The 14,865-nt window shown below is 36.0% G+C and overlaps 1 protein-coding gene across 2 annotated transcripts in view; it reads left to right on the forward strand.

The window, feature by feature from the left end:
* PROS1 (protein S) overlaps window positions 1–14,865 on the forward strand; it is a 112,111-nt gene that overhangs the window by 5,543 nt on the left and 91,703 nt on the right. The gene's annotated exons all lie outside the window — the stretch shown is intronic.

The raw sequence follows: 14,865 nt of genomic DNA on the forward strand, positions 1-14,865 counted from the left end.
TTTTTTTTAAACACGTTTTTAAAAAATTAACTTATCCCTCACCCCATCTTTCAATTTACTATTAAAAAAATTCCTCAATACAAATCTATGTATTCTTGCAAAACAAATATCCACATTAGTCATACCCCAAAATTTGTCTCTCTATTCATTTTAAGTTCATTACCTCTGTCTCAGGAGGTTAAGTAAAGTATTTATCTTCATTCATTTGGACCCACTGTTTATCATTGTGTTTCTCAGAGTTCTAAAGTCTTTCAAAGTAATTTTTATTTATAATGTTATCATTGTATAAATTATTCTCTTAGTTTTACTCATTTTGCTCAGCATCAGTTCATAAAAGTCTTCATAGTTTCCTCTGAAATTGTCCATTTCATATTTCTTATGACATAATAATAGTCCATTATGTTTACATGCCACATTTTGTTTAACTATTCTCCAATAAGAGGTTACTCCACTAGTTTCTAAATTTTGGCTGCCATGAAAAAGTTGCAGTAAATATTTCTGAGCATCTAGATCCTTTTCCTTGTTCTTTGATTTCTTTGGAGTATAGCCGTAGTAGGAATAGCTGAAATGAAGGGGATGCACAGTTTGATAACTTTCTGGGCATAATTCCAAACTGCTTTTCAGAATATCTGGACAAATTCCTGGTTCCACCAACAGTGTGCCTCTTTTCCCACAGCTCCTCCAACATTTGTTATTTTGTTTTTTGTTATCTTTGCCATTATGATATGTATGAGTTAGAATTTCATAGTTACTTTAACTTGAATTTTTGTAATTATTAGTGATCTAAATAAAGTATTTTCATATGATTGCTGATAGCTTGGATTTCTTCCTTTGAAAATTACTTGAAAATTCCTTTGACCATTTAATTATTAAGGAATTGTTCTTTGCCTTACATATTTGAATACATTCCTTATATATCCTGGAAATAAGACTTTCATTAGAGATACTTGTAAAGACTTTTTTCCCAGTTACCTGTTTTCTTTCTAACTTTTACCACACTAGATTTATTTTGGCAAATATTGTTTAATATTACATAATCAAAATTGTCCATTCTATCTTTATCACTTATTTGATTGTATAAGCTAATCCTAATCCATAAATATGAAAGATAATGTCTCCTTTGCTTCTCCAATTTATTCATGATGTGACCTTTCCTATCTAAGTGATTTATCAGTTTGGAATATATCTTGATATATGATATAAGGTGTTCGTCTAAACCTAGTATCTGCAAAGACTGATATCCTCTTTTCCTAGCAGTTTTTGTTAAATAGTAGTCCTTCACCCAGGTACTGGGGTCTTTGGGCTTATCAAACAATATTCAACTGGGTTTATTGCTGTGTATTGTGTATCTCGTTTGTTCCAGTGATAAACCTCTTTTTTAATCACTACCAAATCCTTTTAATGATTATTGACTTCATTATTATTATTGAGATTCTTGATCTTTTGTCCCTTCATTTGAATTTTATTATTTTTCTAAGTCTATAAAATATTCTTTTGGGAGTTAGAATGATATATTACCTAATAAATAAATGTATGTATTACTGTGATTTTTTAATATTAGCTTAATCTACTCACCAGGAATTAATATTTTTCCAATTATTTCTTCAAAGAGTGTGTGTGTGTGTGTGTGTGTGTGTGTGTAAAAGTGAATGGACATAAAAATCCAATAAAAATGAGACTGCTAGAATGAATTAAAAAATTAAACTTCATAAGTTGTTGCTTACAAGAAACATAACCAAAGGCAAAGACACACATACAATCAAAATGAGAGGCTGTACTTTTTTTTTTACTACACATCAAGTGGAAAAATAACAATTTGCAATATTGATGGAGAAAAACAAGGTCATACTCAAAAGAACCACAAGAAACAGACATCAGTACTAAACATTTATCCAACAAATGGCATAGTATCTAAATCAATAAAGGAAAAATTAACTGAATTACAGATAGTAACACAATAATAGCCAGAAATTTTCTTCTTCCTCTCTCAGAGCAGGAGCTCTCAGAAAGACTGCAACCTCACAGTCCTCTCTCTGTCTCTACTATTTTCTCCTCTACTGCCTTCAGACATGCTCAGGTCTCCTTCAATGGATCCTACAATCCCCTGTTTCAGCCAAACTCCAGACAGAAAAAAGCTGTCTACACATGCTGTCTCCACTTCTTCTCCTATCACTCATCCATTAACTCTGCAGTCTAGCTTCTGACCTTATCATTCAATTGAAACTGTTCTCTCCAAAATTACCAGTGATCTTTTAATTGCCAAATATGAAGATTGTTTTTTAGTCTGCATTCTCCTTAACCTCTCTCACGACTTCCAGTCTTGCATCTCCAGCTTCCCCTTAGACATTTCAAAATTGTTGTCCCATAGACATCTTAAACTCACTCACCATGTTTAAAAATGAATTAATTTTCTTTCCCTCCCCTCTTTCTAACTTCTCTATTACTGTGGTGGGTAATACCATCCACTCAGTCACTCAGGTTTGCAACCTATGTTTTCTTCTACTTTTCACTCTCCCTTCACTTCTCATATCCAACTTGTTGCCAAGGTCTATTGATTTTACCTTCGTAACATCTCTTGTATACTTTCCCTTTTCTCCTCTGACATTGCTACCAACTTCATACCTGCATTATTGCAATAGTTTTATGGTTGGTCTCCCTGCCTCATTCTGTCTTCCACATAGCTGTCAAATTGATCTTCCTAAATCACAGGAAGGAAATCATATGTGACCATATTACTCCCTATACTGTAAACTGCAGTGGCTCTCTATTACCTCTAGAATCAAATATAAAATCCTGTAAAGCCCTTTATAACCTGGCCCCTTCCTACTTTTCCTGTTTTCTTCCCTCCAGTGACACTGGCCTCTTTTCTATTCTTCAAAAATGAAACTCTATCCTGACTTTAGGCATCTTCCCTGGTTCTTTCTCATCTCTACCTCCTAACTTCCCTGGCCTCCTTCAAGTCTCAGCTAAAATCCCCACTTTCTCTAAAAAACCTTTCCCAGTACTCTTTAATCTTAACGTCTTTGAGACTTTCTCCAATTTATTCTGAATCTATCCTCTTTGCAGAGTGTTGTTTTCATGTTGTTTTCCCTATTAGACTGTGAGTTCCTTGAGAGCAAGTGTTTTTTGCCTTTCTTTGTATCCCCAGTGCTTTGCACAGTACCTGTCACATAGTAGGAGCTTAATAAAGGCTTGTTGACTGACTAGCTGACCATTCCTCAATTTCTCAGGTTCATAATAATGGTATTTGCTTTCAACTTTTCACTCTGTCTCACCCCACATATCCAATAAGTTTCTTAATCTTGCAGTTACTACCTCCATAGCATCTCTAGCATCTCACAGCTTACCCTTTAGCACAGGACCTCGTCACCTCTTATTTATATGATTGTAAAAGTCTCTTAATCAGTCTCCCTGTCTCAGGTCTCTCCCTAATTCAATCTATCCTTCACATTGATTCCAAAGAGATTTTCCTTAAGTATAAATGTAAGCATATTACTCCCCTACTTAATTGAATCTAGTGACTCCTTATCACGTTTAAGATAAAATAAAAACCTTGTTTAGCTTTTAAAGCCCTTCACTACTTGACCTGCAGCTGTCTTTCCAGTCTCATTGTCCATAACTCTCCTTTCTGCATTCTGTGATCTAGACAAATTGGACTTCTCTTGATTCCAACACTCCCATCTCCCATCTCTGCACTTTTGTACTAGTCTCCTATGCATGGAATACACTCCTTCTTCACCTCTACCTCACATAATCCTTCTCTTCCTTCAAGATTCAGCTCAGTTACCATCTTCTACATGAAGCCTTGTCTGATCTCAGCTGCTAGTGCCCTCACTCTTTGTCTAGCTTGTATTTTATTACTTTGTATTAATTTGAATTTAGTATATATATATTTTTTCTATATATGCTTTTATTTATACTTGTCTTCCCCAAGCTATTTGCTAGTAGAGAGTGCTTCATTCATTATAACTGTGTACCCCAATACTTGGCAAAAATAAGAAGAAGCATTTATTAAGTACTTACTATGTGTCAGGTACTAGGCAAAGCACTGGTGATACAAAGAAAGGCAAAAACAGTCTCTGTCCTCACGGAATTCACATTCTAATTGAGGAGACAACAAGTAAACAACCATGTGTACATATGTCATATGTAATAAAGGCTCTGCCACTGAAGGGAAGAGGAAAAGTCCTCTTGCAGAAGGTAGGATAAGGGCTAAGACTTGAAGGAAGCCAGAGAAATCAGGAGACAAATACAAAAGGGAAAGCATTCTAGAAATAGGGAACAGTCAATAAAAAGGAATGGAGTTGGAGATGGAGTTTCATGAGCAAGGAAGACCAAACCAAAAAGGCCAGAGTCACTGTAGAGTAGGTGGAAGAGAGTAAAGTGTTAAAGAGACTAGAGAGGTAGGAAGGAACCAGGTTGCAAAATAGCTTTAAAAGCCAAAGAGAGAATTTTATGTTTGATCAGGAGGTAATAGAGAGCTGCTGGAGTTTACTGAGTAGGGGGGTAACATAGTCACACCTGCTGTTTTGGCAGCTAAGTGGTAGATGAACTGGAGCGAGAAGACACTTGAGATGGGAAGACCAACCAGCTGCAACCAGAAAGTATTGTAATAGTCCAGGCATTGGGTGATGAGGGCCTGCACTAAGGTGTCATCTATGTCAGAGGAGCGAAAGGGATATATAGATGACTCCTAAGTTGTGAACCTGGATGATTGAGAGGATGGTGGTATCCTCAACAACATTAGGAAAGCTGAGAGTAAGGGAAGGATTTTGGAGAAAGATAATGAGTTTCAGTTTTGGACATGTTGATTTCAAGATATCTGCAGAACATTTAGTTTGAGATGTTCAATAGGAGGTTGGAGATATGAGACTGAGAGGGTAAGGCAGATCAGAGATTTATCTGCATAGAGATGTTAATTGAAACCACAGAAACAGATAAGATCATCAAGTGAGATCATGTAGAGGGAGGAGTAGGGAGTCCAGGACAGAGCCTTGGAGTACACCTCTAGTTAGATGGCATGACTTGGTTGGAGACCCATCAAAAGAAGCACTGAAGTAAGAAGAGGACCATGAGAGAAATATCATGAAAACCTAGAGAAGAGAAAATATCAAGGAAGAACTTGGTTCACAGATGCAGAGAGATCAAGAAGGAAAAAAATTGAGAAAAGACATTTAAATTTTACAACTAAGAGATCACTGTTAACTTTAGAGAGAATAATTTCCACTGAATGATGAGGCTGGAAGCCAGACTGTAGAGTTCAGAAGTGAGTGGGAAAAGAGGAAGTAGAAGCAGTGGTAAAAGTTTTCTCCAGGAGGGTAGGTACAAAAGGGAAGCTAGATATAGAATAATAGCTAATAGGGATAGTTATATCAAGTGAGGGCTGGCACATAGTAGGATCTTAATAATTACTTACTGAATCACAGATTGATTGGTTGGTATATGCCTTAAATTAATACAGGAATCACCAAACAAAATGTGAATTTTGGATTTGTAATAAATATGTAGATGTTGATAGAAGGGGAAGGGAGTCCCTCATCCTGTAAATCCTCACCCCACTTGTAAGTTGGAAGGTAGTATATTAGAAAAAGGATAATTTTTATTTAATCTTCTGCATAGAACCCAAAAGAGGGTTCGTGAAGTATATACATAGTAATGAATCTTCCTCTCCTGGATTCTGGTGGTTCACATCTATGTCACAAAGAGCTTATCTGAAATAAGGGGCTTATCTGTCTAGGGGCTTTTAATTTACTCTAGGTTATCAGTCTCTCTGTATGTGTTCACCACCTGTCCTGCTTGTCTGCATGATTGGCTAAGGAAAACTATTGTAGATAAGTATTTGTGATCTCCCAGTGAAAATCAGCATTTTGCCTCATGCTCAATCAAAATGTGTCTCTTTTTCACCCAGACTTGCATGTTTCCCCTGCTGCTGATTTTATTTATCCATGTTGCTGATATTAAGCACATAACATGGATCAGTGGCTTCACTTTTTCTTTATATAAACGGGAAACAAATGACAATGATGAAAGAACAGAACAAAGAGTGAGGGAATACCTTTGGGGGATACTAGCTGCAGCCAAAATCAACTTTTTCCAATTTAGGTTCCATTCCTTTCTAGGGTGAAGGGGCAGGTGAAACCTCTGGAGAAGTGGGACAGTTAATGGAAGTGGCTTCTATCCCCATACCCGGGGAAGTGAATGAGGGCTCTCTAATCATCTGTTTCATTGTCTCAGTAGTTTTTCTTTTTTCACTCAGCACTCCAGACACTTTATCATATTAGTCTGTTAGCACAACTGTTTTGGTAGCCACAGCAGCAGAAAAGACTTGTCAGAGTCTTTGTAAGAAATAACAGGTGAACACAAGCCCAGAGATCCATATCAATGAAACACCTTGAATTGTACACAAGACCAAAATGGAAAATTAACTCTAAACTCCAACTTTTGACTCAACTCAGCTCCTTTAAACCGGATGTCTTGGAGACATCATGACTCAACCTGTCCAAAACAGAATTATCACTCCTCTTCCCCCAAAAAATTTCCATGAAAAAATCACAGAAGGACCCATATAAATCATTGGCATTTCTACATATTACTAATAAAGCCCAACAATATGAGATAGAAATAGAAATTCCATTTAAAGTTACTGTAAACATTATAAAATATTTGGGAGTCTACCTGCCAAAACAAAACCAGGCACTATATGAACACAATTACAAAATACTTTTCACACAAATAAAGTCAGATCTAAATAATTGAAAAAATATCATGGGTAGGCTAAGCTAATATAATAAAAACGGCAATTCCAACAAAATTAATTTACTTATTCAGCACCATACCAATCATACTACCAAAAATATTTTATAGAGATAGAAAAAACAATAACAAAATTCATCTGGAAGAACAAAAGGTCCAGAATATCAAGGGAACTAATGAAAAAAAAAATGCAAAGGAAAGTGACCTAGCTGTACCAGATCTTAAATTGTATTATAAAGCAGCAATCATCAAAACTAATTGGCACTGGTTAAGAAATAGAGTAGTGGATCAGTGGAATAGGTTAGGTATGCAAGACACAAGAGTCAATGACTATAGCAATTTAGTACTTGATAAATGCAAAGACTCCAGCTTCTGGGGTAAGAACTCACTATTTAACAAAAACTGCTGGGAAAACTGGAAAATAGTATGGCAGGAACTAGGCATAGACCAACATCCTATACACTATACCAAGATAAAGTCAAAATGGGTACATGATTTAGATATAGGAGAAAAAGGAATAGTAGACCCTTCAGATCTTTGGAGAAGAGAAAAATTTATGACCAAACAAGAGATAGAGAACATTATGAAATACAAAATGGATCATTTTGATTACATTCAATTGAAAAGTTTTTGCACAAAGCCAATGCATCCAAGATTAGAAGGGAAGCAGAAAAATGGGAAAGAATTTTTACAACCAATGTCTCTGATAAAGGCTTCATTTCCAAAATATATAGAGAACTGAGTCAAATTTATAAGAATACAAGTCATTCCCCAACTAATAAATGGTCAAGGGATATGAACAGGCAGTTTTCAAAGGAAGAAATTAAAGCTATCTATAGTCATATGAAAAAATGTTCTAAATCACCATTGATTAGAGAAATGCAAATCAAAACAACTCTGAGGTACCACATCCCAGGTATCAGATTGGCTAACATGACAAAACAGGAAAATGATAAATGTTGGAGAAGATGTGGGAAAATTGAAACACTAACGCATTGTTGGTGGAGTTGTGAATTGATCCAACCATTTTGAAGAGCAATTTGGAACCATGCCCAAAGGGCTATAAAAATGTTCATACCCTTTGATTCAGCAATACCACTTCTAGGCCTGTATTCCAAAGACAGCATAAAAATGGGAAAAGGACCCACATGTACAAAAATATTTATAGCAACTCTTTTTGTGGTGGCCAAGAATTGGAAATTGAGGGGATGTTCATCAATTGGGGAATGACTGAACAAGTTGTGGTATATGAATGGAATACTATTGTACTATAATGATGAGCTGGAGGACTTCAGAAAAACTTGGAACAACTTATATGAACTGATGCTGAGTGAAGTGAGCAGAACCAGGAGAACGTTGTATGCAGTAACAGCCACATTGTGCGATGACTGATTTTGATAGACTTAGCTCTTCTCAGCAATGTAAGGATCTAAGACAACTCCAAAAACCTCATGATGGAAAATGCTATCCACATCCAGAAAAAAATACATGGAGTCTGAATGCAGATAGAAGCATACTATTTGCTCTCCTTTTCTTTTATTTTTTTTGTTTTATTTCTTCTTTCTTGTGGTTCCTCCCATTAGTTTTAATTCTTCTATACATCATGACTAATGTGAAAATATGCTTAATATGAAGGTATAAGTAGAGCCTATATCAGATTACATGCCATCTTGGGGAGGGGGAGAAAATTTAAAACTTAAAATCTTATAGAAGTGAATGTGAAACGTAAAATAAATTATTAAAAATTAAAATTTTTTTTTAATTTTAAAAAATCTTATGGAAGTGAATGTTGAAAACTAAAAATAAGTAAATTATTGTTAAAATTATTGTTAAAAATAAGTAAATTATTGTTAAAAATAGAAAAAATCACAGAAGGTCCACTTCTAAAACATCACTTACTTAGTGGACCTAAAGTAGCATCTGCATGGCAATGTGGGGTATAGCTTGAGGCAGGATTTTTTTGGGGGGGGAAGGGCTGAAATCATAGGATCAAAGATCCTAGGTTTAGAACTGGAAGGGACCTTGGAGGTCATCTAATCCAACCCTCTCATTTTGAGGATGATAGAAATCAAAAAGAGTAAGTGATTTGTCCAAGGTCACATAGCCAGTATGTGTCAGAAGCAAGACCAAAACCTAGTTCTCCTTGATGTCAATGCTAAGTGTCTATATTGGAATTTTTATACAACATTGTTCAGATGAATATGTTTGTGGGAGGTGGGTGAGTTGGGGGAAGAGAATTCAGGATAGACAACACTGATTTACCCAGAGAGAGTGTGAGAGTTGCTACTGATGGTGGTCAGAATAGTAATTCTTTGAAGTAAAATGCTATAATAGAAGACAAATATACACAGCCAACTCATGGACTTTGCTATTTGTGTTTGTGTGGGCAATTAACTGATGAGAAGAATCACTGGACACTGATCATTTGAAGGGCCAGAAGCTGACTTCCTGTTGGCCTTGAACATTAATTACATTATTAACAGAATTAGGAACTCACAGATATGAGAGTTGGAAGGGACTTCATTGACCATTTAGTTTGAGCCATACTCAGAAGAACTCCCATGATTATATACCTGACCAGTAGTCATCTAGCCTCTGCTTGAAAGATTTTCAAGGAGAGAAGACCGAACAATAATCAGAATGTCTAATTCCATTTTAGACAGTTATACTTTGTTTCTGTAGGATTTTTTCCTGACATAAAACCCAAATTTATTTCTTTTCAACTTTCACCCACTGCTCCTACTACCTCAGAGGCCAACAAAACAGATGTAATCCGTTTTCCACAGGAGAACCCAACAAATATTTGAACAAAGCTTTTATGCTGCTTCTTCCTGTCTTTCACCAGGTCTTCTCTTGTTCAGGCTAAACATTTCCTGGTCCTCAATCAATCTTCATATGACTTGGATTCATGACCCTTCCTTTTCCTGGTTGACCTCTAGATATTCTCCAGTTTATCTTCTTAAACTGTTTCTCTTTGTATTGAACACAAATAATCCAGGTGAGGGCAGAATACAAAGGGACTATCATCTCTTTATTCTTGGAAGTTTTACCCCATTTAAAGCAGCCAGAAATTTGCAATAGCTTTTTTGTTGCCACATCACATTACTAACCCTACAAAGTTTTCAGCCTACCAAAAATCCTAGGTTGTTTTTTGTTTTCTTTTCCCTCGGAACAACTGCTTTCTGGCCATATTTTCCACATCTTCTACTTGTAAAGTTGAATTTTTGCACCCAAGTATGAGACTTTACATTTATCTTCATTGAATTTCATCTTAATTATATTAAATCCAGTGCCCTACCTAGACTGTGGAGATTTTTTTAGGTCCTGATTCTAATCTAGGATGTCAGATACCAACACCAGCTTTATTTTATCTGCACATTTGATAAGTATGCTATCTATTGAGCATCGAAGTGGCACAGTGAGTAGAATTCGGGTCCTGAAGTCAGAAGGATCTAAGTTCAAATCTGGCCTCAAACACATACTCAGACTTCTGTTTGCCTCAGATTCCTCGTCTGTAAAATGAGCTGGAGAAAGAAATGGCAAGCCACTCCAGTATCTTTGCCAAGAAAATCCTAGATGGGATCACGAAGAGTCAGACATGACTGAAACAACTAAACAACAATAAGATGTAATGAGGACTGGGACTCGTGACATGGCATAGAGTACTGAGCTTGGAATTTGGAAAGCATGGGTTCAAATGCTGCTTTCTTTTTTTACTGGCTATGTGAGGCTGGTTAACCTCTAGGTTAACCTCAGGCAATTCTCTAGGACTTAAAAACACTTTCTTTTTTCACTTTTTATTACTAAGTTGGTAGAGGGCAAAACCAAAGTCACATAGTTAATATTTACAAACCATTTCATGTGATTTGTCTAGTCCAGTATGAATCAGAGAAATAACTTGAACACAGGCCTTTCTGAATAGAAGGCCAATTCTCTATCCATTACACCACTGCATCTCATAAGTACAGATACTATCTCTATTCAACTATAGTTGAAAAAACTGATGCACAGAAGTTTCATCATGTATTGTAATAATAGTTAATATTATTTTTAATATTATTGAATTCTGACTAAAAGTGGTCAGAAAATATAAGTTTTTTTTCAAATCAGTCATTCCATTTAATACTATATAGAGAGGCAACATGGTACAGCAGATAAAGAATTGGTCTTGAAGACAGGAAGACTTGGTTCTAAGTCCTGTTTCTAATATATACTGCCAGGAAGTCACCCAGAGAGTTTTCTCTGGGCTCTAGGCAATTCTGTAAGATTATAAACTGAAGAGAAGATTCTAAACTGTATTGGCAGAAAGGGAATTTTCTCAACCAGTAGTTCCCTATACCAGCAAAATCACAGGTACAGTGCCTATCCTTAAAAGAAGATGTAAGTTAACTATTTCAAAGTATTTCATAGTACAGGGTCACTTGAAGTTTTGTTTAAAATAAAGATGAGTTGTTGCAAAGTCTTGTGAGAACTACTAGTTAATACTTTTCTTGTTTGGGAGAGGTAGAAGAGGATGTTACAAAACCAAACTAATTGTTTTATAGTTGCTTTTTTAAAATATGCAGGAACAGTTTGCTTGCTCCTTTTCAAAACATAAACACAGTCCCAGGCAACTAGTTATGTAAATGAGAAGACATGCCAAAAACCCAGGTCAAATAACCCCAAACAAAACATCCCAATCTGCATCTCCTGCTACATGACGTCAAAACCAGGGGTGTTTTGGTGTCCCACAGTGTGAGAGGGTCAAATGGACAAGGAGGTTTCACTACATCACAGTCTTGTTGGAGTCGACTAATGGGACTTTCCATCAAAACCCCAGGAAGCAGGGCCAATTTGTCATGTAAATTTTTTCAGAGAAGAAAGAAGGGAATTAAAAGAAATTACTCCTTACAGTTGTATAGCTCAGAATCACTGGCAGCTGTCTCCCAAAGCAAACACCCATGTGCAGGGAGACACAGACACATGCCCCTCCTTTCCCCCAAACATGTCCATTCCACCAACTGTAGGCTTAGAACAACAATTCCTTATGCTTTTGAAGAGGCCTTTTCTAGGGTAATGAGTGACCCTCTCAGTCTTCTTGATAAGAGTATTTGTTAGCAACAGTTTGGGAACATTCAGATAGTCTTGCTACCTCTGTAGACTGAACAATAGTGTATCTAGTGTGGGAAGAGGAATGCTGTCCATTGTTTTCCATCTGAAGAATCTGATTAATTCTAAAAGAGAGCAATGGTTCCCTTTACTCTTGTAGTTATTTACTACTGGCAATTCATTACCCTTTTCTTTGTCATATCTATACCAAAATTTGGGGTTTCTAAATTTTATCACCAGGTCACTTTCTCTGAAAGTAAATAAGTGCCAGCTGTTACTACCTGTACTTCAAATCCGAATGATCTAAAGCTCAATCTAGGATATTGTCATCCTAATTGTTATGCATTTATCCTTCTCTTGCTTCCCATATATTAAGTGGTTTCTTATCTTATGGTCTTTGAGTTTCTTAATGCATTTCATAACATTCTAAAGTGTTCAGTTTTGAAGCATCAGAGTACAATTCATATCTAGAAAGCTTTTCCAGTAGTTAGTGTTTCCTCCTTTCACTTACCTGGTATTTATCTGTATACATACTCCTAGTACGATGTAAGCTTCATGAAGGCAGGGACTGTGTGTGTGTGTGTGTGTGTGTGTGTGTGTGTGTGTGCACACATGAGCAAGTGCATGCATGTACACATGTTTTGCTCAAAGTGGAAATAGTGGTGCTTAATTAGTGTTTAATTGTAATGATATTTTCTGTTACAGCATCAAGTAAGGACTAGTTGCTCCATCATACTTTTTTTTTTAGAATAACAAAAATTTTGATTTACAAACTCTTACAAAGTCAATTAAGTCTAGCAGAAGTCTCCTTTAAAGCTAATGTTGTTGTTGTTCAGTTGTTTCACTCTTAGTGATCCCATCATGCCAATACTATCCTTGGAGTTTTCTTGGCAAAGATACTGGAATGCTTTGCCATTTCCTTCTCCAGTGGATTAAAGCAAACAGACGTTAAGTGACTTGCCCAGGGTCACATGGCTTGAAAGCTAATTGAAATCATATAAGAATTTTTGGATAAAAGGTACTTGTATAGCACTTTAAATACTTTATCTCATTTAAGCCTTTCACCAAACCTGAGACAGGTACTAATATTATTATTCCCTTTTACAGATGAGGAAACAAGTTTTGCTGTTCAGTCATTCGGTTGTGTCCAATTCTTTGTGACTCCATATGGGGTTTTCTTGGCAAAGATATTAGAGTATTGCCATTTCTTTTTCCAGTGGATTAAGGCAAACAAAAGTTAAGTGACTTTCCCAGGATCACACTGCTAGTGAGTATCTGAGGTCAAATTTGAACTCAGGTCTTCCTGACTCCAGCCCCATTGCTCTATCCATTGAGCCACCTAGATGCCTCCAGCCACCTACTACAAGTTTGGAGAAGTTAAATGACTTGCTTATTTTCATGCTAAATATCAAAGGCAAGATTTAAATCCAATCCTTCCTAATTCTGAGTCCAATATGCCAGACACTAAGCCAAACTGTTTCTCAAATAGAAATCGATTTGCCCATTTGGGAAACTCTTTTTAGTTTCCCTGTTCTCTATTTCTTCTCTGTTTATTTATGCTTTTCTCAATGATATTGAGGTCTTCTATCAGATTGCTTGCTGTCTTGAGGAGAGGGGAGGGAGAAAAAAGTTTGGAACTCAAATCTTATAAAAGTGAATGTTGAAAACTTTCTTTACATGTAATTGGAAAAAAAATAATGTTAGAAAAAAGAATAAGTTGAAAGGAATCCTCTTTAAAAAAATGATGTTTAAGTCCTACATATAAAGAATGAGGTATTGTAGTTTTTTGGTCAGTATAAAAAGATTATTAATAAGGTTCTTAAGTTTTATATCACCTGCCCAAGTGAAATATAATAATTTTACCCTCTGAGCCTCCATTTCTTCATCTATAAAATAAGAAGGTTGGACTAGATGGCCTTTAAGGTCTAAGGTCTAACTCTAAATCATTGATCCTATGATTAGTTTCCTATAAGCTTTAGTGTAAGAAAAGTTGACAAAAAATGCTCTTGTAAAGTGCCAAGAATAATAAGGTGCTGTTTTGCTACAATTGACTTGATAGAAACTGATGAAGTAATTTTAGAAAAGCTGATTTGATAGATCTGATTGCCAGATTGAGCCAGGGATATCAACTAACATTTCTGCTTCTTCCCTAGTTGAGATGAAAGGATTTATATCAGTGGGATCTGAGAGGTAATTGGGCACAATAGAAAGGAATAGACTCCCTAAGACCACCCAGTATGCAGAGTATAGCTCAGTCAGTCAACAAGTATTTATTGTTTACTTAGCCAGGCACTGCTAAGTGCTGGGGAATCAAAATTTAAAAAAAAAAAAAAAAAAAAAAAAAAGGAAGGAAAATTCTCTCAAGGAGTTCACATTCTAATTAGAGAGACGATGATGATGATGAAAATTTTTACATAGTCTTTTAATGTTTTTAAAATGCTTTACAAATATCTCATTTTATCCTCAGGACAACCTTGGGGTAGTACGTTCTATCATAATTTTCATTTTACAGATGAGGAAACTGAGGTAGACAGAGATTAAGTGACTTATCCAGGGTCACAGAGTGAGTGTCTAAGGCTAGATTTGAACTCAGATTTTCCTGATTCCCATACTCTAAGTTTTTCCCAATTCTAGATACAGTACTCTTTCTACTGCAATAAGTATAGTAAGTGTCCAAGGCTTGGATTTGAATTCATCTTTGTGACTCCAGGTCCAGCACCCTATCTACTATGCTACCTAGCTGCCTCTGATTGGATCTCAACTATAATGGCCTTCCTGCTTTCTTCTTGTCTAATCCTGAACTAGATGGAGGCGTTTACTTATATTTCTCCTTTGTTTTATTGAATCTTTCTTTCTTCTGGTGCTCTTGTTTATCCTTGCTAGGTAGTTTCTCAAGGGAGTTGTGGTTGTCTGGAAATATTTACTTTGTAATCTTTGCTCAAAATCCTTGTAATCTGGATGAACTGAAAGTTCACTAAATATCCTGAAAGTCAGAATGTGTTGTTTTTATTCCTGACCATCACA

This window comes from Vombatus ursinus, unplaced genomic scaffold (assembly GCF_900497805.2).
Source record: "Vombatus ursinus unplaced genomic scaffold, bare-nosed wombat genome assembly UNPS02004422.1, whole genome shotgun sequence".
NCBI lineage: Eukaryota > Metazoa > Chordata > Mammalia > Diprotodontia > Vombatidae > Vombatus > Vombatus ursinus.